Genomic DNA, 27,640 nt, shown 5'->3' with positions numbered 1-27,640 from the left:
ACACAGCACTTAAACTGATCTATTCCGTCCCGCCAACGGTTGACAAGTTCCCATGGCCTGTGTGACTTGCCCAGCCGGTGATTAAAAAAAATTTTTTTGATATGGTTAAATCATATGTGGCAGAAGTAAAACGGGGTTAGTTTTACCAGATATTTGGGGATCACAAGACCGAGGTTGTCAATATACTCAAAACAAAAATCTTTTAAGACTTTTTCTTTGGAAGTCCTATTCCTCTACCCCCATTTTTAAAGGGAAATCTGTATTTCAGCCCTTATTTTGACTTTCTAAAGACTAATTTGCTCTAATGAACGGGTTGATTTATTATTAGTGTATTTAAGCCATTTTCCTGGAGAATGTGGTTGGTGTGAACATGAATTACTTTGGGCAAAGGTTATGTTTATTACACATTTTGGAGGAAGAGTCCTGGCATTATAGGGATTTGTTCCTCTGTTATGAGGCATGAGAAAGATTCAAATTTACAAATAATCATTTTTAAGGTTTAAAAATAGATAATATATTTGTATGGTTTTAGAAAGATTTGGAAAGTATTCACTGACAATTCCTGTACCTGTCTACTCTCACCCTATCATATGTATCCTTTGTTTATTTATTTATTAGTTTTTTTTCAAGCGATTCTTCTTAGACATATAAATACTTAACGTTATTAAAGTGTATATATATGTATGTATATGTATGTGTCTGTATGTGTACATTTCCTGCCTTCATCTCACATGAAATGTAGCAGAGCAATTCCATTCTTTTTTTGCCTAAGATATCCTTGGAGATTTCTATCAATACATAGCACTCGTTTTTTAAAAATTTTTTAGACAACTGTTTAATATTGCATATACCATAATTGATCCAAAAATCCTCAGTGACAGACACTTGGGTTGTTGACAATATCTTGCTGTTACAAACAGTGTTGTAGTTAAAAAAAAATGTACATATGGCAATGGTATTTTGCATATACCCAGATGTATCAGTTTTCTAGATTCCTGAAAGTGTTTTTCCTGGATGAAGAGCAAATCCATCTGAGATATTGGTAAGATACCTACAAGCAAGATTTGAGTGTGCCTGCTTCCATTTCTTACCTGTATACTTTTGTTGTGTTTAAAATTTTTGTTTTGCAAAATCTATTGATTAAGTTGTATCTTATTGACAGTGAATTTCTCTTATGAGAGAGGTTTAACATCTTTTCAAGTTTAAGAGCCATTTGTATTTCTTTGTGAAATGCTTTTTAATCCCTTTGCTCATTTAAAAAATTGGGTTTATAACTTTGCTTCTCAATTTTTAGAAGTCCTTTTGTTTTTCCAGTTTATCATTTCTCTTTTGACTTGGAAAGTTTTAAAAAATTTTGTTTATTTGACATGTAGAAGCATTTCATTACTATATAGTTGAACTTTTCTGGCTTTTCCTATCATGGCTTCTGGATTTTTAGTCTTAAGACACAATGATTTCATTTGTCTGTGGAGGTGATAGCTAGAATAAAGTATAGTTTAAGATTCTCTACTTTCTGAGGGTCCTTAATTGAGTGTGTGGAATAAATTGACAATAAATAGATTAATAAGGGGAAAGGTATACAGATTTTATCCTGTGCAAGACGCTGGGAGCATCAAAATAAAAAACAGAAGGGAAATGAGGAGTTAAGGTGGACTTAGAGAAAATCAATCTGTTTACCTTGCTAATATGAATTCATGCAAGTTTTTCTTAGAATAGTTTTTCAGAGCCATTTCTGCCTGCAATTCTCTGACTATCCACCTTGAAATATGCCAAAGAAGTATTTTGAGGTGGGTGTTCTTGTCTCTTACCAAAGTATTGCTTTAAAATCCCTTTTTTTAAAAAAATCTAATGATTTCTCAAATAGCAAACCTAGGAGACCTTCTCACCTTGACTCATACCCAGAACACAGTCCCATCAGGAAGTCCTTTCCTCGCCCTAAGAGAGGTGCCAGATTCCCCACATGTAGTCCAACTCACCACCAGTCACCAGGGTGTTTCAGTAGCTTCCTATCCCTACCATCTTCACATGGAGGAAGGAAGACTTTTAAAATGCAAATTAGAACTTCCCCAGCTTATCACACTAAAGCCACACTGGCTCACTTTCTGTTCCTGGAAGAGGCTGGTTCCTGAAGTTCTCTCAGCCTTGACGGTTTTCTCCCAAGATAGCTCTGTGGCTTTCTGGTGGTATCCCGTCAGTGCCCTCAGAGGCAGGCCTTCCCCGTCCACCCTTCCTGAAAATAGTAACTCTTACCCCTTCTATTTGGTTTGTTTTTTCTTCTTGGTACTTAATGTAACCTGACACTATTTGATTTCTTTTTGCTTGTTTGCCCCACGAGCACCTGAACTGCCACAAGAGTTTTGCTTTGCTTGGTTGATTTTTTTTTTTTTTTAAAGATGTGTTTGGGTATTTGGAAGTCAGGGAAACAGTTCTATGGGAATTCTAGTGACTGATTCATGAAAACTGCCAATCACCTTTTCTTCCTCAGGAACTTTGTGTTACATTGGGGCCCAGGAAATGAACTCTATCTAGAGTGTCCAGTTGTGGAATCTTGTTTATCCACCTGCTGGCAAGCCCTTATTGGATCTTATTCCAACTCAGTCTCCGCTGTACTCCTGGAAAGCAAGAGAAGGGATCTGAGCAGGGTCTAGCTTATATCCCACTGTTAGGAGAAGGGGCAGCAAGTTTCCAGGCACTGACCCTCAGGGTGGTTAACACCCCTGGGGACCAGGGACAGAAGCAGGAGACCCTGGGATAGAGCTAGGGATAAACTTTCCTCTGGAAAAATACTGACTGTTTTGAGTTTTTTGGCCACCTCTGAGAGCTCTTTTAAATTTTATATAGCTTTTAGGTTGGTATTTAAGGTTTCTATTTTAAGGTATATAAATCACATATATATTATATTATATAATACAATATATAGATATATGATAAGTATTTAATATAAACATAATATATGATATAAATCATATATAATTAAATATTTTGCTCTTATAAATTATCCATAATTTTCATGTGCATTCTTTTATTTGTTCTAGAATGTTTGAAGCCCATATGCAGAGCTACAAAGGAAATGACCCACTTGGTGAATGGGAAAGGTTAGCATTTGGATTTGAGGGGTAGGGGCATTGTTTTTGTTTTTTCCTTTAAACCAACTATATGTTGTACTATGGAAAATTAACATTATCCATATTTTTCTAGCTATATGCAGTGGGTAGAAGAGAATTTTCCTGATAATAAAGACTACTTGATAATGCTACTAGAAAATTTAATGAAGGAATTTTTAGTTACGAAGAGATACCACAATGACCCAAGATTCATCAATTATTGTTTAAAATTTGTGACTATACTTTCATATCGATAATCAAATCTGTAATCATGTTGAGCTTTTGTTTTTTTGACCTATATTTTAAGATCTTTTAGACTGCCTTTTATTTTAATTTCTTGTTTCCAGTCATAACTTTTTAAAAGAGATGTGTATAGCCTTGGCTCTGTATAGTGAATCATTGATTCAGTTTTTAAATTCTCCTTTATTTCAAGTTTGTACATGTTCCAACATGGAATAGAAACCAAAAAAGTAAAAGAGGGTTTGTTGGGTAGAAAACGTGATGAGCAGGAAACTCCCAGGTGCTAGGAGAGCTCCAGGGAGTAAACAGTGGGGAGCATTCTGGCTCTCAGAAACTACACTTAGTACTAAGGGGAGAATGAAGGCTCAGGCCTGAAGATTGCATCTCTTCGACCTGGAAGAGTAAAAAGCAAATCCTTCTAGTATTTAATGAAAACCAAACTATACTGTCTCAGGTAATGGGGAAGACACTTTGGTAATAATGCACTTTAAAGGAGACAAATCTACTTGATGACTTCACTCTATTTTGGGGATTTAAAAAACAAAATCAAAAAGAGATACTCTGAACTCCATCTGTTCTGAATTGAATCAAATGTATTTGATGGCAATTTTAGGAAACATGGCAGGGCTTTATTTCCCTTAGAAATAAATACCACATTTCAGCAATTTGCATTGACTATCCTATCCTGATTAAATAACCAGTTTTACAGTTATTTGGGGTACTTCTTGAACATTTTGATTTGGTCAGAAATTGTCTCTAAAATACTTACTTACAAAATATTTTAGTTCCATTTTCTGAGGCAGTGTGATTGAATTGATTTATTTCTTGTGCTGCTTACTGAAAGATCAAGGGGATGTATTGTGTGATAATTTTGGTTACTGTGATTTTTCTCTTATTTCTCCTTATTTTATCCTGTTTTCCCTTATAGCTAGGCCCTCAGAACCTCTGCATAATGCTTCAATTTTAAACCAAATGGTACCATCAAAATCAAGTCAAGGAAAGAACTCAGCCTCTATCTCTAAGAATCAGGTAATGGTGACTATTATAGGTTGTACAGAAACTAGGAGTGGTATTGAACGGTCCTCCTGGCTCCTTTCTGTATCCACCTTGGCATCTCTTTTCTTTAACCTTGTTTCCTGTGACTTAACATCCATGTCAGCTGCCCGTTCCCATGTCAGCTTTCTGGGCCCGTGGCCATCTAACCTAAATTTATACTCAACTCACAAATATAACTTGTTATGGGACCTAAGGGCCCCCTCCATAAACCTCTCCTGTTCACTTCCTCCCCAGCAGTTTTCCTCCTACCAAGATCCTCTTCCTCCTTGTTCTGCTTCCCTCTTTCATAGGCCCAGGATCCCTACCTTGATTCATACCCAACTGGAGCCAGTTTAAAAACCCAGAGCTTCAGCTGTTGGCATCCACAACCTCAGTAATACCAGAAGAAATTTTTAATGGATTTTTTTTTAAAGGTTTATGGGCTCTTTTTGTTGCAAAAATTATACTACAAATGATGATGCAAACTAAAGCTTTAGCCATTAACTGAAATTTTACCAAGAACATGTAGAAATCTACTGGAGATTAAGAAGCCTTTCTACTCATATATTGTCATATTGATTTATGAGGTAATTTGTGTGAAGTTTTCTTTTCAGTAAGTTAATGCTTCTGTTTGTTTTCTGTATTTTAGGGTTCAGAAGTGTCTGGAGCAATACCTTCAGCTTGTGATAAAGAGTCAAATATGCAAGTACAATCACTGCATAGTTCTATTACTTAGTTTCTTTCCAGAATTATTTCCATACACTGTTGTAAGTGATGTGTTTTCCCCTGTAGGGAACAAAGGGTGATCGTGATTTCTAAATCAGAGTGCTCTGTGCCCTCATCTTCAGCAGCCAGAGCTGATGTTCAACAGGTCGTTATGTATTGGAAGGAAAAGCTTATTCATGGAGAATCAGAATTTTCCTTTGAAGAACTGAGAGCCCAGAAATACAATCAACGGAGGAAGCATGAACAATGGGGTATTTGGTCTTATAGTCTTATATTTTGAGTTGTTTTTATGTCAGTTAAAATAATGAGTAATTACATTTTTGGTCAAATAATTGACTATGCTGAAAGACTTCAAAAAATGTCTCTAGCTCGTCCTGTCAGAAGCCTAGCGGTCTCTGTTAAACACCAGCATAGCAGCTATGTTTGTTCAAGACTTGTATTCACGTATTGACAGCCGAGCCCATGGCTGAACCAGCCCTGAGCTAGATATTCATGCCAGTGTCACCTTAGCCTTAGTGAAATAGTATTTTAAATGTTTTCAATATTATCTGTATGGAGTTGAACTTCTGTATACAGTTATTCTAAAGCTGTAAGTCATTTGTACTGTGAAAGGAACTGAAGTTCAGAAGAGATTTTCCAAGTTATGCACCTACTACAAACAAAACATGCTGAAGGAGACCCCTGATCAAAGTGTTGTCTTAGGGGTTAGGGTTAGGGTTTGTCATAGAGACTGCAGAGTAGACTGAGATTTGCTCCCTACAGGGAATAGGGTGTGCCTTAATACCAGCATTTGCACTTGGCTTTTGCTATAACCATGTGGAAGATGGACCCTTGCTCCACTCGGGACTTTTATACTGTCTATAGTGTTGGACCATATGCACTCCGTGAGCCTTTTTTTTTTTTGCTCATTATTTTTCATATTTGGTCAACAACAAAAAGTCAGTCAGTATTCTTGGAGGATCCATTTTGAGTTATGCCTGGATAATTTTTTCCTTCACATGCCACAGCCTGAAAGTGTCCAGCCAGAGTCTACTTTGTCTCATGAGCCAGTTTTGGGCTGTGTGACTGACAGCATGCTTGATGCCCCAGCTCTTTTACTTTTACTTCCTAGAGAATCGTATCTTTTTTAAAAACTGAAATGATCAATTATTTTCAAATGATTAGCACAACCCCAATTGTTTTATGAGAAGCATTTAATAAGATACTGTGCTATTACCAGGTAGACTTGATCATCATAAATTTTTGTAACTTATACTCTGAATTTAATAGTTACTGTGCTAAGGGCATATAAAGATTGTAAATATGGAAAAGACTAAAAAATGTTGCCATCTTAAAATAGGACTTGCCATCTTAAAATTGGACTTTATCCATTTGTTATGTATTCCTCTGATGAACTGAATTTAAGCTTTGCATATAAACCTTTTTTTTTTCCCTTAAGTAAATGAAGACAGACATTATATGAAAAAGAAAGAAGCAAATGCTTTTGAAGAGCAGCTATTAAAGCAGAAAATGGATGAGCTTCATAAGAAGTTGCATCAAGTGGTGGAGCTGTCCCAGGAGGACCTGCCCAGTGTCCAGGAAAAGCCTAAGGTACAGACATGCTCTTACCTGGGCGTCCTGTGCCCAGCGGTGAGGATTGTTGGCTCTCTAGGCCCTGTTTTAGAGTTAATTCTAGCTAGTAACTTTCCAAAATTTAAAATTGTGTGATTCAGAAAGACATTCAAATGAAGAATGAACAAAGGAATGTGGAGAATAGAGGGCTGAGGTTTCATGTATGTGTGTGTCCATGCTTATATATTCACACATTAGCACTTAGTGTCCTTTTTCTGGCTTTCATACAATGACTATAGACTTCCAATAATGTGTCATCTAGACATATTTCTGTTTGCCATTGTCTTGTGTGGGAAGAAGAAATAGGGATGAATATTACAGCCACATATTTTCTTGAAATTATTTATGAATGGGAGAGATTGGGAATAATTTAAGCTATATTACATTTGCTTAATCTTCCACATTGTATATGTCTGTCTATGACATAGGATACTTTAAAGGTATAGCTTATTTAAATGCATGTTTTTAAAATGATAGAAAATTCATGACTGCAATGATTTTTTTTTAATATTGAATGAAAGTTGGGTGTGTGTGTGTTTTATATATATATATATACAAAATCTATGCCAGAACATTCACTAGATATAAGTATGTATACCCAATTAATTATGGGGAGCCACTCTGAATGATTTGCACCTTCCATCCTGGAGCCGAGAGGCTTTGACCAGTCACTACATCTTATAGTGACGTGGACATTGCCCCTGTCCAGGAAGTTGAGGGCGTGCCTTCAGATGTAGGTGTGTTGCTCCATGGCCCCTTGGGTTGAATTACACTCATCTGTCCCTTGTAACCCTGCCCCTTCTGGCCTTTTTTGGATGGAACTTTCTAAGAATAAGGGTCCCCCCCAATAAAAGCCCACTTCCGAATGTGCTTGCTCTCTCTCGACAGCCTCTCATGACTTTCTCTTGCTCCCCCATTTGGGGAGCCTGAGGCCGAGAGCAGAAAAGCCGTGTCCTGAAGCTTGTTTAAAGGTAAAGTGTGTGTCTGTGTTTTATTTGATGTCCCTGGAAATTCACACAAGTGACCTTAATTTCAGCTGCCCACACGGGTCGGGGGAAGACTCAAACATACATGAATATCCACAAATGTTCTTATTCAATGCTAATTGCTGAAGTTTATCTTTTTTCCAGATATATGCTATGCATGAGCACACATAAAAATGAACACAGTTGAATTTTCCATATAAATAAGACTTATTTTCTGCTTTTTCTACAAACATATCTTATAGATCTTTCAATATTACTGCACAGAGACCCAGTTTACCCACTGCAGCATGGTCTTCTGTCATACTTACAGCAGGGCAGGTACCAACATCATACAGAGACTGTTACAAACATGATACAAGATTGTTTCTCTAGAAAAGATGGAAGTACAACTGTTGCCTTTGAAGTTTGTGCACCTAAAATACTGTCCTCTAAAAAATTTCATTTTACCTCATATCAATAGTATATAAAATTAGTTGTTTCTCACATACACTTTGATAATGTTAGTTATCCTAAGTATTTTCAACCACCTGTTTCTTTAATTACAAGTGGTACTGGACATTTTTAATTGATTTAGTGGCTTTTTGTCTTCTTTTTTCTTTAAATTGACCATAAAACCAGGTGTGGTGGTACACATCTAAAATCCCAGTGATTCCAGAGACAGAGACAGGAGGATCACAAGTTCAAGGCTGACCTCAGCAACTTAGGGAGACTCTGTCTCAAAATAAAAAGGGCCGGGGGTATGACTCAGTGGTTAAGCACCCATGGGTTCAATCCCTGGTACCAATCAAATAAATTGACTTTGATGGATTTGTCTATTTTTCTATTGGGTTTTTTCATTTTTAATGTTTATTTCAATTTTTATATAATTTGTGTTTTCCCTTGATAGATATAAGCAATTGTTAAAATAATTGTCACATTGTTTTGTTTTTATGTATTTTCTTGCTACTTATCAGTCATCTATCCCCCAAATTCTGAAGAAACTTAAAATATTCATCAATCACATCCAATACATCAGATGCACTCCCATTCCCTTTTCTTGGCCAGATGTCTCCCAGAGCCTCTGAGGAGTGGTTCTTCCTGCTTCTCTCTGGTGGTATATCCCTGATTCACATGCCATTGCTTTTCCTTAAGGTCCCCATTTTAAAGGTACACAATCTCTCATAACTTTTTTAAAAAGCATGTATGAGGGGTTAAGTTTTTGAGATCTCTTGCTTGTCTAATGGTGTCTTTGTTCTACCCTCACACTGGTTGATGATTTGACTAGAACTGTTCTAGGAAGGAAATCATTTTCCCTCAAGTCATTTTGGATTTTATGCAGTACTAGAGATTGAACCCAGGGTTACTTTACCACTGAGCTATACTCTCAGTGCATTTTCTGTTGGTTTGCTTTTGATCTTGGAACAGGGTCTGTTAAGTTGTCCAGGCTGGCCTTGACCTGGCAATCCTCTTGCCTCAGCCTCCCTTAGAGTTTTCAAAGGCATTGCCCGTTGCCTTTTGGCTTTTACCATTGGTATTGGAAAGTCCTGGATCATTCTGACTCTGGGTTTTACAAATGTAATCCCTGTTGTTCTTGGGAAGCGTGTTGTAACAAAACAAATGTGATGCACAGCTCTGTCCCTCCATCATACTCAGTACTCTAAGGGTCTGGTCCTCCAGGTCCCTTTATAGGATTTTCCTGTGTAGAGGTGGCATGAAGATGTACTTTCCAAAATGAATTGCCAGTTGTCCATAAATCATTTATTGACTAGCTCGGCCCGTTTATTCGAAATATCTTTATCACATACTAAGTTTTTATATTACAAAATCCATTTCTAATATTTGTTTTAGTCACTATCTCTCTTCTTTATACATATGTATATATTTTTTTACTCTTTTATTGATTTTTTTTAAATACATGACTGCGGAATGCATTACAATTTTTATTACACATATAGAATACAATTTTTCTTATCTTTGTATATAGAGTATGTTCACGCCAATTCATGCCTTTATATATGTACCTTTTTTGCATTACAGTTCTTATTACACATATATACCACAATTTTTCATAAATGTTTATATATAAAGTATGTTGACACCCAATTCGTGTCTTCATACATGTACTTTGGATAATGATGTCCATCATATTCCACCTCCCTTGCTAATCCCCTGCCCCCTCCCTTTCTCCAATTGCCAAAAAATCAAATGAGGAGGCTGACTTATAGTGGGGTAGGGAAGGGGAGCATGGGAGGATTAGGTGAATTCTGGATAGAGAAGAGGAGTGAGAGTATATCTCTTCTTGATCTTTCCATATTGTATATATGCTATAGCTTTCCTATTTTGCTATCTGGTAGAGAAAGTCTCTGATTATTCTTTTTAAAATATTTCCTTCAGAACTGAATATTGGTCAAGCATCTCTGGAATCTGGAAAGCTCCCAAATCTGAAACTTTTTTAGTGTCATGTCCCATTCTCAGAAAGTTGTGGATCTGAGAGCATTTCAGATTGCAAATTTTTGAATAAGGGATACATGCTTAACTAGTCTATGAAAATATTCCCAAAATCTGAAAAATTTTGAAACCTGACACATTTCTAATTCCAAGCATATTATATAAGCAATATGTATGTAAACCTGTATTACAATTATTTTTTTCTGTTCTTCTATTTATTTTTTATTTTTATTTTTTATTATTAGTTGTTCAAAACATTACATAGTTCGTGACATATCATATTTCGTACATTTGATTCAAGTGGGTTATGAACTCCCATTTTTACCCTGTATACAGATTGCAGAATCTCATTGGTTAGACGTCCACGTTTTTATATATTGCCATACTAGTGTCTGTTGTATTCTGTTGCCTTTCCTATCCTCTACTATCCTCCCTCCCCTCCCATCTTCTCTCTCTACCCCATCTACTGTAATTCATTTCTCTCCCTTGTTTTTTTTTACCCTTTCCCCTCACTTCCTCTTATATGTAATTTTGTATAACAATGAGGGTCTCCTTCCATTTCCATGCAATTTATCTTCTCTATCCCTTTCCCTCCTACCTCTCATCCCTGTTTAATGTTAATCTTCTTCTCATGCTCTTCCTCCCTGCTCTGTTCTTAGTTGCTCTCCTTTTATCAAAGAAGACATTTGGCATTTGTTTTTTAGGGATTGGCTAGCTTCACTTAGCATAATCTGCTCTAATGCCATCCATTTCCCTGCAAATGCCATGCTTTTATCATTTTTTAGTGCAGAGTAATACTCCATTGTGTATAAATGCCACATTTTTTTTTAATCCATTCATCTATTGAAGGACATCTAGGTTGGTTCCACAGTCTAGCTATTGTGAATTGTGCTGCTATGAACATTGATGTAGCAGTATCCCTATAATGTGCTCTTTTAAGGTCTTTAGGGAATATGTAGATTGGAGCTTACTTTTTCTTCTATCAGACACAGAGTCTCTGATTTGATATCAAGCTCCTTGATCCCTTTTGAGTTAACTTTTGTGCATGGCGAGAGAAAAGGATTCAGTTTCATTTTGTTGCATATGGATTTCCAATTTTCCCAGCATTTGTTGAAGATGCTATCCTTCCTCCATTACATGCTTCTAGCCCCTTTGTCAAATATAAGATAGTTGTAATTTTGTGGATTGGTCTCTGTGTCCTCTATTCTGTACCATTGGTCCACCCGCCTGTTTTGGTACCAGTACCATGCTGTTTTTGTTACTATTGCTCTGTAGTATAGTTTGAAGTCTTGTATCGCTATACCGCCTGATTCACTCTTCCTGCTTAGAATTGCTTTTGCTGTTCTGGGTCTTTTATTTTTCCATATGAATTTCATGATTACTTTGTCTATTTCTACAAGAAATGCTGTTGGGATTTTGATTGGCATTGCATTAAACCTATAGAGAACTTTGGGTAATATCACCATTTTGATGATGTTATTTCTGCTTATCCATGAACAGGATATATTTTTTCATCTTCTAAGATCTTCTTCTGATTCTCTATTTAGGGTTCTGTAGTTTTCATTGTATAAATCTTTCACCTCTTTTGTTAGGTTGATTCCCAAGTATTTTATTTTTTTTTTGAGGATATTGTGAATGGGGTGGTTGTCCTCTTTTCCATTTCAGAAGATTTGTCGCTGATATACAGGAATACCTTTGATTTATGTGTGTTGATTTTATATCCTGCCAGTTTGCTGAATTCATTTATTAACTCTAGTAGTTTCTTTGTAGACCCTTTTGGGTCTGCTAGGTATAGAATCATGTCAACCGCAAATAGTGATAATTTAAGTTCTTCTTTTCCTATTTTTATGCCTTTAATTTCTTTCGTCTGTCTAATTGCTCTGGCCAGTATTTTGAGAACTATGTTGAACAGAAGTGGTGAGAGAGGGCATCCCTATCTTGTTCCAGATTTTAGAGAATGCCTTCAATTTTTCTCTGATCAGAATGATGCTAGCCTGAGGCTTAGCATAGATAGCTTTTATAATATTGAAGTATGTTCCTCTTATCCCTAGTTTTTCTAGTGTTTTGAACATAAAGGGATGCTGTACTTTATTGAATGCTTTTTCTGCATCTATTGAGATGATCATATGGTTTTTATCTTTAAGTCTGTTGATGTGGTGAAAAACATTTATTGATTTCCATATATTGAACCAGCCTTGCATCCCAGGGATCAATCTTACTTGATCATGATGCATGATCTTTTTGATATGTTTTTGCATCCGATTTGCCATAATTTTATTGAGGATTTTTGCATCTAGGTTCATTAGATATTGGTCTGTAGTTTTCTTTCTTTGAAGTGTCTTTATCTGGTTTAGGAATCAGGGTGATGTTGGCCTTGTAGAATGAATTTGGAAGTTCTCCCTCTTTTTCTATTTCCTGAAATAGCTTGAAAAGTATTGGTATTAGGTCTTCTTTAAAGGTTTTGTAAAACTCTGCTGTATATTCATCTGGTTCTGGGCTTTTCTTAGTTGGTAGTCTTTTGATGGCTTCTTGAACAGAAGTGGTGAGAGAGGGCATCCCTGTTTCCCTCAAATGATATTGGTCTGTTTAGGTTGTGTATATCCCCCGGACTCAATCTGGGCAGATCATATGACTTAAGAAATTTATCGATGCCTTCACTATCTTCTATTTTATTGGAGTATAAGGATTCAAAATAATTTCTAATTATCTTCTGTATTTCTGTAGTGTCTGTTGTGATATTGCCTTTTTCATCCCGTATGCTAGTAATATGAGTTCTCTCTCTTCTTCTCTTCGTTAGCATGGCTAAGGGTCTGTCGATCTGATTTATTTTTTCAAAGAACCAACTTTTAGTTTTATCAATTTTTTCAATTGTTTCTTTTGTTTCAGTTTCATTGATTTCAGCTCTGATTTTAATTATTTCTTGCCTTCTACTACTTTTGCTGTTGTTTTGCTCTTCTTTTTCTAGGGTTTTGAGATGAAGTGCGAGATCATTTATTTGTTGTTTTTTTCTTTTTTTAAGGAATGAACTCCAAGCAATGAATTTTCCTCTTAGAACTGCTTTCATTGTGTCCCATAGATTATGTTGTGTCTGTTGGGATAGAGGGAGTAAGAAGGAGAGAAACAAATAACAAGGAAAGAAAGAGAAAAAAGAGAGAGGGAAAAAGAAAATAAGAGAAAAAAAATAAAAGGGGGGAGGGAGGTGGGGCATATGGAATTCCTCTATATTATATTATTCTGGTGACTCAGTTGTTAAAGACCTTTTTCATGCACAATTCTTGGTTTCACATATGTTGAGGTTTTGAGGACCAGAGTGGGAAGGGTAGAGGAGACTGGATGAATGGATGAAAAGAGAGAGAGAAGATAAAAAAAGAAAGAAAAAAAATGCCTCTCAGAACTCTGTTTTCTTTTCTTTCAGTTGGTGGCATTGTCAGTTCCTAGCTGGAGTCTCTGGGTTCAGGGTGGTGGTGGTAGTCAGTATGAGAGGACTTGAACTTCCACCTGTGGCCTCTCTACTCTTATTCTCTGAGATGTAAACCAGGTGCCTGATCCGCTGAAGAACCAAACTGGTAGCCACGCCCACCGGTTGTTGGGTTTTAAGGGTTGGTGGGATTTTCCAAGATGAGTTCCATCAGTTTTTCTCATAAGGTGTTTGATGAGGTAGGGGGTGTTGGGGAGACCTATGTTTTTCCAGAGCTCGGTCAGGTGACTGTATGGGCAGGCGGCTGGGCCCCTCCTCCAGTTGGGGTGGTCTGTCTACCTCGCTGGTGGGCGGCTGGGCCCCCTCTCCGGGCCTCGTGGTCTGCCTACTGTGCGGGTGGGAGGCTGGGCTCCTCCTCCCGTTGGGGTGTACAATTATTTTTGATCTGTACTAATTTAGTAGGTAAGGAAATGGTGTAAGTCGTTTTAAGTTATATTCTTTGATAACTAGTGTTATTGTTTAAAACAATATTCTAGACATTTGATGTTTTTCCTAACAATTTGTAAGGATACTTTTTGGGCAAGGAATTAACCCTTCTGTCTTTTAAGTTGGTAACATTAGTTCTAATCTATGTACTTGTGAGTAGAAAAACAAAGACCTTTAGTCTAATCCTTCCCACCATGAACCCTGTTTCTGAGGCAGTTCATATATACAGGAAGAGGACGCTGCCTATCAAGGGTAGTTTAAGAGAACACCATTGTGAGCGTTTGGTAACATTGATTTATTGTTTTTTTTTCCCTCAGTTTAATAAAGAGAAACAAGACACTTCTTAAATACTGATATGACTGCAGAGGCTGGTTATTTTTCAATGGTTAGAAGTGTGAGTGGCACTCACAGCCAGGGTTGGAAGCAACAAAGCATTCGTTATGTTTTAGAGTGGTCTTTTTTCGTCACTGTTGAAAATTTCCAGGTGTTTTAAAGCACCTGGAAGGATAAGGGTCACATGCTTTGAAAGCTCTAATACCTGATAATAATATTCTGGTCTTTGTGGTTTATTTTTGTTCCTTTGTTTGTCTGGCATGAAAGGTGAATTCAGCATGTGTGGGGCTAGGCACAGGTGCTCAGTGGGAACTTGGTGCTCGATGTCTTCCGTCACTCAATCAGCAAACCCCAAAGAACTTGGGCGAGAAGCCCGGAGAGGTGCCTCCTGTTGTTCCTCCTGCGGCAGATGCTGTTCCTCCTGCTTTGGTGTCCCCAGCAGTGTGCCAGAGCATAGCTCCTCCTACTCCTCTGACAGCCCAGCCAGTGACAGAGTCCAGGTAAGTCAAAGCCAGACCTGGAGATGAGAGTGGTAAATGGCATCTGTCAGCTTCTTTTTTATGACCTGCAGTATCAAGAGCATTATGTAAGAGATGGGGTATCTCTATTAAAAAATGTTTTTCTTGCAGTACTGGAAATTGAACCTGAGGGTGCTTTATCGCTGAGCAACATCCTCATCTCTTTTTTGGTTTTGTTGTTCCTGAGAGTATGTACTAAGCTGCTGAGGCTGGCCTCAAACTTGGGCTTCTCTTGGCTCAGCCTCTTGAATAGCTGGGTTTACAGGTGTGTGCCACCATACCCAGCTAAAATGATTTACATGAATATGTTGTTGAAAAAAATTATCAAAACATTGAGCCCAAAATTTTCAAACATGTATATTTTATACTTCTTTAGAGGGATCTATCCTTCTTCTAGATTTTAGATTTGTTTGTCTTCATACTTTTCTTCTGAATTATAAATTAAAATTTCCTGAAACTCAAGTCGCTCTGTATTTGAAGAATAAACACCTATAGTTGGAATTGCCTTTTGCCTCCTGGCTGTGGCCAAGGCCTGCAGGGGACATTACTCCAGGCAGTGGCTGGCATGCCCTCTTACTCCTTTTGTCCTCCCACGGAGCAGTATGGGATTGACTTTTGTGACTCCATGTCACAAGCCACCTCCACACTATTGTGAAAGTTTTTTCCCCAATTTTGAGAGTTTTCTGGGCTTCAGATATTAGAATTAATGTCACATCACTTGTTGTGTTTGTTTTTATCTTCAGTCACTTTGACTGTCTTGCAACTTGTGATTTGATATGATATTGTTTAATTAAAAGTGCTTTGTGCTTTTTACTTCACATTTTAATGACATTCCTTAAGGGAATCCTGGGCCAATATGAGGCCAGGCCTCTGCCCCTAGTGTACTTAACCACAGCTTTAATGCAAGTGGTTTGCATAGCTTTCTTATCTTTGTTGGTAGCTATTGTTTTAAAATCTGGATGTTAGCCTGAGGCTGTGGGCTCATCAGAAAGGTATTCGCTCAGCTGAAGCACATTGGTGCCTCCACCTTGTTGGGCATCAGTGCCCAGTCAGCCCCTTATGCTGTACAGCAAATGAGCCCATTGGAACTAGGAAGCCATTGTCCTGTCCTGCCACAAGGAGGGCTGGTTGTTGTGGTGCCGAGACACAGAAGTGACATGACATACTAGTGTTCCATGCCTGGCCTTTATCTGTAAGAGTGTTTTCCTCAAAAAGAACTGAAGAGAAAAAACATTTCATTTATTTACACCGTGGATCTAAGCAGCTCCATCTGTGTTTCAGCAACAGGCTGTGATTGTTGACCAGCTTCTTTTACTATTATTTCTTGAGAGTTAATGAGAAACTCTCTTGTAAGACATGTTGATTCTTGTGTGTCTCAGGGTTTTCTCTTCCAGATGTATGAGTCAGAGTGCTCATGGATTCCAGCCACAGAGTGGAGCAGAGACCAAAGAAGGTGAGCTTCATGGGGGTTTCTTCATTCTGGCCTGCTGGGGCACATTCCTTGGGCTGTACTGGGGCTATGGGACAGGAAGCTTTCTGACCTTATTAAACCTAAGCATTAGGAATCCTCTTCTTAGAATCCAGGGGTTATTTCAGCCCCAGACTATTGAAAACAATGGTATTAATTGTAAATATCTTATCAGTTCAGAGTTCCTTGAAAGATTAATTTATGCAAGTTTTTCTATTAACTGTCTCAGTACATTAATCTAAAATGAGTCATGTTAGTTGGGTCGAGTAAGAAAGGTGATTCAAAGTTTAACTACGAATACTGTTCTCCTGTCTGGCACCACACTGGAAGTGTGTGCATAGTTTATTAAATTACTTGGGACAGTGTGGGTGTTCCCTTCCCCCTGCAGGTGGCTGTGGCATTCTTTCCATTGACTATTAATGAGGGTGGGCCCTCTGAAACAGCTGGAGACTCATTCTATTCAACTGAGACTTGGTGCCTGCTTGCTGGATGCTGGGCACCAACCATTCTACATCGTTAGAGATGGAATCTTGACAAAACAATGAAAATCCCCCCAGGAATGAAAGGGCTAATATTGAAGTAAGGGGTTAGATTTCAGAGAAGGTGAACAGGGAAGATGCTGGTGAGGTTAATGCCTGCATAGAGGAATAGGGAGGGAGCTACTCATGCACCCACCTCGGAGAACCAGTTTTCAAGCAGAGGAACTGCAGATGCAGAGCCCCCAGGCAGGACTATCCCTGGTGTTCTAAGCACAGTAAAGAGGCCAGAGCTTCAGGGCGAGCAGGGCAAAGAGGAATACACTGAAACCTGGGCAAGCAGGGCCCAGGCTGTGCAGGCCTTGTACACCACTGGCTCAAGCTGAGTGGGAAGGAAAGTGGTCTAGGACTGACAGTGGGGGGTGGGGGTTACACTCTGACCACAAGCAGACAGTACTTGAGACATGGTGGAGCTCAGGATGCTACCTGTGACAAAACTCTAATTGGTTTGATCTCAGGCCAAACATCCGGTGTCTTTGAGCCTTCGCTTTATTTTGTGTGAAACTATGATTCTTGCCTCACCTACTTTATGTATTCTTACAAAGATAAGTATGTGGGTCTGGAGTGATGATTATTGACAATTACGGTTACCACGGTAACCTGGTCTAAATGTAGTAAGTTATTGAAGCAGTTGTGTGCCTTCTAACACGTTTTAAATGACCTGATGATCCTGCTCTTGGTCCTGTTCCTTTGCTAGTGTATGAAACGCACATGGTGGCCAGCGCAAGTTCTTTCCATGCGACTCCAAACACGTCACTGGGAGTGGTTTAGGCAACACCCTCCAGAGCCCAGCCCTTGCCCACGGTGCACACCAAGGAAGCACTGGGTAAACCCTTTTGTTTGAATGTGTAGCACCTTAAACTATAAAAAATGTAAACTCTTTTGCAATCTGTTGATGGATATTCTTTCTGGTTTTTAGGTTTCATCATGAATATGTTCCAGGCTCCTATACTTCCTGATGTTTCTGATGACAAACATGAATGGCCATCTCTAGACCAAAATGAAGACGCATTTGAAGACCAGTTTCAAAGTAATAATTTATTTTAAAGCTAATTGGTGCATTGTACTGTGGGCGGAGCCCAGGCATTGTCAGGGATTACCTAAGATGTGGCCCTGCCTTGCTCATCACAGAAAGTGCATGAAATAGAAGTGTGGCAGAGTTGGACAAGATTTCGATGTGTGTGGTAGAGTTGGGGTTTGCTGTTTGTTGGGTTGGGTTAGGTGGGTTGGGTTGCTATAACAGTGATATCTAAAGGAGGATAAAATCCCCATGGGGAGGTACATCAGGAAGAGCTGAGTAGTCCAGGAGTGATTTGAGGCCTTCTTGGTAGAAAAGTGGCCAGGTTGTGGTTGGAGGCCAGCAACTAGCCCTCTTACCTAGGGCCAGGGGATTCATGCTGGGAGCCAGAGATTGTAATAAAGATCAGTAGGATCCATTTGGAGTTGGGAGAAGAGATTTTTCTTAAAGCAAATGAAAACTAAAACCACTGAGAGCTTTTATTGAATGAGTCAGGTGATAATAGAAGTGTCATAGGAGAATGATGAGCTGTGTTCTTGATGTGTGGCAGTAATTTGGGACTTGAGGCTGCCCAGTGATTATAGTTAAATCACTTCATCCCACTACAAAGTGATTTGCCTTACCACCTAGTATTTAAAAACTGATGCCAGTTCTTTTCTATAAGCTTCTCCCCTCTACCTCCCACTTCATTTGTAGTTGAAGTTTTAGTGTAAAGGGTCATGTTTTTCCTAGAACAGTTATGAAATACATTTTTTATTCTCTTGCAGAAAATGCAAATTCTTCTGGGGCTTGGGGAGTCAATAAAGTTGTTGCTTTGACATCTGCTTTTCCTATTTTTGAAGATGGAAACAAAGAAAATTATGGGTAAAGAAACATCAAGTTAATATATCACTGGGGGGACGCATGTCATAGTGCCACAGGATGCCTGGAGGTGCCTGCAGGACTCAAGATGGTGAGGCAGCAGGGAGGGAATTTGGACTGTCTGCCAGGATGGTCTGGTTCTGGCCCAGCTCTGCACTGATAAGCCTTTCCACCAACAGCTGGGAGCTTGTTGCCAGTGTTCTGCAGAGCCACAGTGCTGTGCATGAGTTCCAGGAGGGCAGAGCTCCAAGTGAAAGCACAGTAGAAAAAGGAAAGCATTAGAATTTGTCAAAGAACAGGATTCTCTGGTTTGAAATTGTTTCAGAATGTAGAGGAATCAGTGCAGGTGTCCGTACTGTGCTGTTTACATTTGCAGGATTGATAAGTGGGAAAGGACCCGGCTTACACTGGGTAACGCTGCAGAGAGAATGTTTTAAGGCAGAGTCACATGATACTAGAGAGTGGTTAATAGTTTACACTATGGAAAAAGAGATATCTGGGTGAATTACAAGTGTCTTGGTATGGAGGAAATTCACACCCAGGCAGAATGGAGAAAGCATGACCAGCATGCAGAGAGAAGTTCCCTATCTCAGCCAGGCACTGGGAAAAGAGCTAAGGTGTTTCAAGGCATCCAAGGTATTTTATTGGCCATGCTCCTAATTGTTCTTTTGTTCCTAAAAAAAATTGTAACAATTTAAAAACTAACAAAAATTGCATTTTCTACCCTCTCTTTGGTAACTGTTAGTCAACTTATATTTACATAGTCAATTCACTTTTTCTGGAAGTGCAATAGTAAGAAACCCCTTAATAAATGAGGGGAGAATCTTTCTAACATTAGATCAAGTGGTAGCATTTATTTCATCACCATATTTTACTGTTTTTAATTTCATAAATCTTTTCCTTAGGTTACCACAGCCTAAAAATAAGCCCACAGGAGCCAGGACCTTTGGAGAACGCTCTAGCAGCAGACGTCCTCCAAAACCAAATGTAAGCCACTCTCTATTTCATCTGACACAGATCTGCCAAGTGATTATGCCACTCAAATGGTGTGATGTATATAAAACCACAATATATTGTGCGAAGTAGAAGATTGTTATTCTACTTGTTAGAATACTTGTTATTGTTCTAATATTGCTAGAATATTGTTCAACAATTATTTGAATACCTGTGATGTGCCAGATATCTAATATGTATAGGAAATAAAAATGTATTTGATATGATCCTTGCCCTCAAAGAGCCTTCCCTCTAGTAAGAACAAGCCACCTGGGGATATTTGTTTTTCCTTGACGGAGGAAGTGAGGCCTACAGTGGAATATCAGTGAGAAACCCAGCAAATCTGAATCCAGCTGAGATGGACCATCCTCAGCACAGCTCAGCAGGCACCCTTCACTGCCCAGTAGCCCACTGCATTCCACTACGGTGGCCTTTGTGTCCGTCCTCATTGACTTCCACCCTGGCCCTAAGTGTACCCCACAGTGTGCTCGATCCCCATCCCCTGGCTGACCCCATGGCAGTGAGGCACCATTGAGAGCCACTGGCTCACCAAGCACCTCACTAAGACACCAAGCCCTGGCTCCTATTTGTAGTCCCTTGGGGGGTTGTTTGGACGAACTATTGCCTGGCTCCCTAATCCCTCTGATGATCTATTGAGCTTAAAATTTTCACAAATAATGAAGTAAATTGCAGACATAGTGCCATCACTTTAAAGGTACGTTTTGCTGAACTATTACTTTTACCAAACCCACAATGCATTTTCCATATATCCTGATGCTAAACATAAGCCAGTACTTTATCTTATATCATCTGAAGAAACAATCTGCCAGTTTCGCCTCCATTGGAAGAGATGGTGGATTTTATGAAGACAATGCAGAAGATATAAAAATTATGTGTGAGAACCAAACCCACATAAGTACAGTTATCTCATACTAGATAAAGGCACCATAAGCATACATTGAAGAAAAGATAGCCTCTTAACAAATGGTGCTGGGTAAACTGGAAATCCATCTATAGCAGAATGAAATTGAACTCATATCTACTAGAAGAAAATGTAGGCCCAACTCTTCATCATGTTCACTTAGGAACCAACTAAAATGCATGAAGCAAAATCAAGAATCAATAAATGAGATGGTGCCAAACTAAGAAGTTTAGCAAAGGAAACAATTGAAAACATGGAGAGAGGGAGAATTCTCTCTTCTACAGAATGAGAGAAAATATTCTTCACCTGCCACTCAGGTAGAGCATTTCTCCAGCATATGCAAAGAAACCCCCAAAAACATAACACCAAAAAATGAAATAACCCAATCAGTAAATAGGTAAAGGAACACAACAGGCACTTCACTGAAGAAGAAATACGAAAGGTCAAATCATATATGGAAAAACGCTCAACATCTGCAGCAATTAGAGAAATGCAAATTAAAACTACACTGAGATTCCATCTCACTTTAGTCAGAATAGCAATTATCAAGAATACAAGTAACAATAAATGTTGACAAGGATGTGAGGGAAAAGGTCTACATCCATTCCTTATGGGACTGCAAATTGGTGCAACCACTCTGGAAAGCAATGTGGAGATCCCTTAGAAAACTTTGAATTAAACTACCATTTGGCCCAGTTATCCCATTCCTTAGTTTATACCCAAAGGACTTAAAAACAGTACTACAGTGACACAGCCACATCAGTTCACAATAGCTAGGCTATGGAACCAACCTAAGTGCCCTTCAATGGGTGAATGGATAAAGAAAATGTGGTATATTTACACAATGGAACATTACTCAGGTATAAAGAAGAATGAAATTATGGCATTTGCTGGTAAATGGATGGAACTAGAAGATATCATGTTAAGTGAAATAAGCCGATCCCAAAAAAACAAGGCCAAATATTCTCTCTGATATTGAAAGGTTAATAAAAAAGGTACTTGTCATTCCGTTTCTCTATATGCTTAACAAAACACTGTTGAAATTTTAAGGACTGTTTGCTAATCTTGTTCTCAGAATGTGCTGTCTCTAACTGTGGACTGTCTGCTAATCTTGTTCCCAGAATGGCTGTCCCCAACTGCCAAACTACAAAATGTAACTTCTCTCGCTGCCCTCTCCAAGGAAAGTATATAAGCTCTGCTCAAGCTGTTCTCAGGGCTCTATCTCTCTTTGCTATAGAGAGAGCCCTAGCATGCTGGTCTCCAAATAAACCCACCCTTCTGCTTTTGAATAAGACAGTCTCTTGCGGTCTCTTACTCCGACGTTTCGCCGGACCCTTACAATATGTGGATGCTAATACACAATAAAGGTGGGGTGCAAACAGAAGTTCATTGGATTGAAGGAAAGGGATGTAATGAAGGGAAGGGATGGAAGTAGAGAAGACAATAGAATGAATCCGATATAACTTTTCTGTGTTCATATATGAATACACAACCAGTATAACTCCACATCATGAACAACCACAGGAATAGAATCCTACGTAATACACCATGTATGTATAATATGTCAAAATACGGTCTACTGTCATGCGTATCTAAACAAATTAAAAAAATAAAAACCATGGGTGGCATTGTAAGGGCAACCAAAGGGGGTCATGAGCTATGGACCTGACTCAGCAATTTGTCTTTCCCTACAGACTCTAAAAAACTTGACCCGTAATTTTGTTCTTGGAGAAGTGCCTGATTCTAGGGGCTGGGGCAAGAAAAATACAAGATAAGTCTGGAGCATATTGTGCTAGAAAATTAAGGAAGGATTTGGGGTTTTGTTTTTTCCTATAAGAAAACCAAGAAAGATGTGGCATATCAAAAGAATATAGATGCCAACCTGAATGAGCCAATGGCTAAACCTAGAAAAATTTGAACAATAAGTAGAATAAAGTAATATTGAATTATCACCCAAGAAATAAATCAGATATTGATATAAATAAAAGGGAGCAAAGGATGATTCTTCCTTAGAGAAGAATTCCAAGTGATGTGGAAGGCATCATTAGAGTCCCAATAAAATAAATGCTATAGGCAAGATCCACTAAGGAATTGATGAGTAAAACTTCAGGAAGAAACAGGTACTTCTGGAGCCTCCAAATATCTCACCACTGTTGATTCTGCGGTGGTTTAACATTTGTCCACAAATGCTTTAATGACATCCTAGAAGGTGGAGTTTAATTTACCTCCCTTGAGTTTGGGTAAGACAAATAGAGAATGGGAAAAATGGTTTCCCGTGAGGAAACCTCACAAATGCCTTCTCAGTGATTGGGTTTAACCTCACCAGGAACAAGCCTTGTGGCTAGCTAGCATGCATCCCCACTGTATAATGAGAAGGTCCTTTACCCCAAGTTTTCCCCAAAACCTATAATTCTAGTCTACGTGTGAGAAAACGAGCCCAAATTAGGGGGACATTCTGCACAGTTCCTGACTAGTGTTCACAAATTTCAGTGCAAGGAAAGAGTAGGAAGGACTGATAGATAGTCATAAACTAGAGGAGACAAAGTCAACAGACAGTGGCACACACATGCCATCCTGGACTGGATCCAGGACAGCCAAGGGATATTGGAGGCGACTTGTGAAATCCAGATAAGGACTGATAGCTACAAGTGGTGTTTAACTTTTTGAAATGTGCCAGGATCTAGAAGAAATTGACACTAGTGGGAGCTTAATAAAGGTTATATGAGACTGTGCTACCTTTGTAATCTTTCTATAAACCTGGAATTTTTTTTTCAAATTTAAAGAAAAATGTAGAATTAAAATAAAAAATGTGACCCTTGTGTTGTAGTTCCACTGAGATGTATTAAAGATGAGGGGTAAAATGTTTTTTGGGGACAAAATCTCGCTGTGGTGCTCAGACTGGTCTCAAACTTCACGTGATCCTCTCACTTCAGCCTCCTGAATGGCAGGCATACATTCTGTACCACTGCACCCAGCTTGATGTCTTAATGTCTTAAATTTCACAGACAAAACAAGAAGATGGCGATTATTTTTCAGCTCCTCCTTTGTTGTAGGAAGTGCCTCATTCTGAAGAGTTTTTGGATGATTCAACCGTCTGGGGTATTCGCTGCAACAGAACCCTGGCACCCAGTCCTAAGAGCACAGGGGACTTCACCTCTGCTGCCCAGCTTGCATCTACCCCCTTCCACAAGCTTCCAGCAGACGCAGTGAACAATCTGGAAGATAAAGGTATGCGACATACTTTTTCAGTTTCTGTCTTCTATAAACATTAGTATTAGTCGGTTCATCAGTATTATAGTGTTCTTGAAAATTCTAAGGGGGACGTTCGAAAACCATAAAGGGGCTTGGAATCCATTAATTGTTTTTTTCTTTGGCATACTAACTTCATAAAGTCCACATATTTTGAAAATTTAATAACAGATCATAGGTAGAAATGGGGGAAACTTATAGAAGCATATAAAGGCAAATATACAAAGTCCAAACCATTTGTACAGGAGTATGATTATGTTTTTCAAAAGTCAAGAGGGGAGCACTGCAGATAATTATTTGAATGCTAAAAATACTAAACATGGTTTTTAATGAATAAAAAAATAGCCAATTTTGGTCCTTGATACATTTCTATAAATTTTTATTATTTCAGACATGCAGCCAAGGATACATTACACATAAAATAATTTTGTTTTTTAGTGTTTTGCTTCAAGGGAATAATGACAAAACTCACAAATAGTCTTTTATTTCTATTGCATCCCAAATATAGCACCCTATATAAAAGAGATATATATCTCTGAATTGAACCCTGATATGTGGCATTACATTGAGCACAGATAATTATTAATTTTTTATTACCAACCTACAGTATAAATACTATGAGATCTGGGACTTCGGTACCATTTCAGTGACTACCAATTTACCAGCCAAACTCTGTCACTGCTGGTACTTCTTAAAAGCAATAATGAAATAACTGCCAAGGAATTTCACTTCACTAATCTCCTGAACCTGGCTGTGACCTGTCACCCATGCCAGTGACCCACCTGTGTGGTCATCCTGTCTGGAGTGGACCTGCTGCTCTCTGGACTCTTTGTTCTTGAAGGATCATTATAGATCAGATGTCAAAACTGAAGTGCTCCCCTGTACGAGAGTGTTGAGTGATTTTGATTTTTCGCATCTTATCACACTTTGCCATGGAACACTATTTTGAAATTATAATGAAAGTCATCATATAAAGGAATTCTAGAATTGTAACCATGTCAAATTGTATGCGCGTGCATATACATGCATGTAATGTTTGTGTCTCTCGTTTTTGTGTATTTCAGAAAACATGATAGCAACGCAGTGTACCCATGTGCCGTTGAGTTCTTGTGTTGAGAATGTGGTGGAGCCCTTGAGAGACAGAAAGTTCAGGTAACTTGCAGTTGTGCCCTTCTCTGCATTTCCACTTGAGCTTTCCTTGAGCTTTCCTTTTCCAGATGTAAGAGAATGCCTAATCCCATCCTAAACAACTCATAAAGTGCTTAACAACTGGCAGCTTGTAGTCAGAAGGTCCTCTAAGCCCAGTAATGAGCCCCCCTCTTGGTATCAGGACAGTGAGAGAAGCAGCTAGGGTGACAGAGTCTGCAACTGACTTGTACTCATTTGGGGATTAGAACTGGAAAGCCTTTTACCAAAAAGAGACCCTGCCATGTGAAGACTGTTGCAGAACTGGGCAAACAGAACTGCTTTTCATATCCAGTAAAATTGAGAAAATTGATGACTTCCTTTTAAGAGAAGAGAGGGTACTTAAGCCTCCTAAGGAATAAGCAGTAAAGGCAGACTCGGCACCGTAAACCCCACCATGTCTGCGCAGGCTGTAAACCTCAGAGATCCTAACCAAGGCTGCCATCTTCTGGGTAACTATTTTATTCTAGACACAGTACTTACGCTTTTCCTGGAATCTGTCTTTCAGTTAGTCCTTATAATAACTGAGTTGTGGGGACTATTCTTTCTTTTTCCGTTATAAATAAGGAAATTGAGTCTCAGATAAATTATTGACTTAAAGTCATAAGGCTGCAAATTTACAGAATTGGAGTGTGAACCTGTATTTGTCTGAGTGCTGACCCCTTCTTCTCACTGCCTCTTATTAGAAACCCACAAGGCACAAGTTCAATTAAAAAGCAAAAATATATTGAATTTGCATTAATTTTATTATTGATGTTAATCACTTCTATATGTTTAGGTTCATTTATTTTTTTTTCTTAAGTAATTTCTGTTCACATCTTTTATCTAATCATTTGTTTATTTGGGTCACAGTTGAATGAGGTTTTTGATAACAAGAGCCATCAGGAGTGGCTAAGCCCAGCCAGACCATTGACTCACAAGAATGCCATAAGCCATCCTTGATGTAAGATTAACTTAGAAGTACATAGGGCAGAAATCCCAGTTGCTGGCTGGGTGCATCCTACCCAAGGAACTGTTGTCTTTGGCCCCGTGTGACAGTTCAGTTGCAAGGAAGCAAGGCTCACATGAACCAAGTGCAGGATCCTCGCTTAAGAGCCTTATGCAACACCTCTATCAGGTCCCAGGGTGCCCATGAGAAAACCCACTGGGCACAATTTCAATTAAAAACCAAAATTTATTGAATTTGCATTATTTTATTATTGGTGAGTTAACCATTTTCTACATGCTTATGCTAATTCATTTTTTTTCTGAAAAATGAATAACTGAAACTATGGGTTCCTAGCAGATATTTGTAATTCTACTCCAGATACAGTTAACCAGTGAGGGTTATTTTTAACCATAACCAATGGTGACAGAGTAAGTTTTTAGGGGAAAAGAGCTAACAGTTAACAGACTCAGATTCTTATGGACAAGAGAGAAAGATTTTGTTAATCATTTATGCATTGACAGTAATTTGGATACCCATGTTACTAGTATCGGTAGTATGAGGTATGGAAACAATTTTTCAATGTACAGGTAAGGTACCCCTAGTGTCTATTTGAGAAGCCAAATAGTGGCCAGTACTATTTGAACTATCATGGTCTTGGGAAACTAGGGAACACTAGGAAATATTTGCAGTTGAGAAAGGGACATATTTATTTGTGATGTATATGTATAGATGTAAGGGTTAAATGTGGGTGTAGAGATATACACGATTGATTCTCATTGTTCCTTGTAGTGTATACTGGACACTTGTCTAGGGGAAATACATGCTTATCCTGTGGGCCTCTGTTGCCATGTTTGTTTAAAGTCACCTTATTTAACACATATTACTCATGACTTACATTGCACTTGTGCCTGCATGAGGCTTACCTGTTTTCCCTGTAAGGCATCTCAGAGCCTTCTATGCTTAGGAACAATAGACACACTTCAGCAAAACACCTGAAATCCCAACAAAAAGCACAGAAATGCAAAAACCATGGCATTAGACTCCAAGCAGGGCAGTGAGGAGCATAAGCTGTAGGCTTCACCTTGCTCCACCTGGCCTGGGAACACGCACCCAGATTTTTCATTTCTCTAAAGTCTGCAAATGACTGAGAATTATATGAATGTTGATCTGGATGTTTAAGTAAATTTTAACACATAGGTGCATTCACAAATCTGAAATCTATGAATGGGAATCAGCTGTGTATGCATGTATATACACACACCCATATATATGGAAATGTGTAGGATTTTGTTAGATTGTGGTTGACATTTTTTTGTTGTCTGAATGTTATAAAAGAAGTCATTTTTAGAAAGAAGTTAGATATCCAGTCTTGATCATAGCAGTGCTGCTGAGATACCCTTTCTCCCGACATTCCCTGCTAAATAATAGCAAGTGTATCACCACCCCCATTTATCTAGTATATCATCATGTCTTTGATTTTTATTTCTATTAATATTGGACTAGCTTTGTATTTGCCTATAGTTGTGTAAGAAAATGATTTAATCAACTCAGGCTGTGCAGCATATTTGAAGTGACATTCCTAGAATGAAAAGGAAA

The 27,640-nt window shown here is 38.6% G+C and overlaps 1 pseudogene across 1 annotated transcript in view; it reads left to right on the top strand.

The window, feature by feature from the left end:
* Positions 1-27,640, top strand: part of LOC144369107 (mitotic checkpoint serine/threonine-protein kinase BUB1-like) — a 47,243-nt pseudogene that overhangs the window by 513 nt on the left and 19,090 nt on the right. Inside the window, exons 2-14 of the transcript XR_013428558.1 lie at positions 3,036-3,095; positions 4,273-4,373; positions 5,029-5,081; positions 5,172-5,356; positions 6,544-6,695; positions 14,712-14,866; positions 16,264-16,337; positions 17,586-17,714; positions 17,808-17,918; positions 18,674-18,770; positions 19,673-19,754; positions 23,736-23,910; positions 24,996-25,083. The product of XR_013428558.1 is annotated as a mitotic checkpoint serine/threonine-protein kinase BUB1-like (transcript). The remainder of the gene's footprint in view (positions 1-3,035; positions 3,096-4,272; positions 4,374-5,028; positions 5,082-5,171; positions 5,357-6,543; positions 6,696-14,711; positions 14,867-16,263; positions 16,338-17,585; positions 17,715-17,807; positions 17,919-18,673; positions 18,771-19,672; positions 19,755-23,735; positions 23,911-24,995; positions 25,084-27,640) is intronic.

The sequence above is a fragment of the Ictidomys tridecemlineatus genome, chromosome 12 (genome assembly GCF_052094955.1).
Source record: "Ictidomys tridecemlineatus isolate mIctTri1 chromosome 12, mIctTri1.hap1, whole genome shotgun sequence".
NCBI classification, from domain to species: Eukaryota; Metazoa; Chordata; class Mammalia; order Rodentia; family Sciuridae; genus Ictidomys; species Ictidomys tridecemlineatus.
Note: the sequence above shows the minus strand (reverse complement) of the source record. Positions and strands in the feature narration are given on the sequence as shown.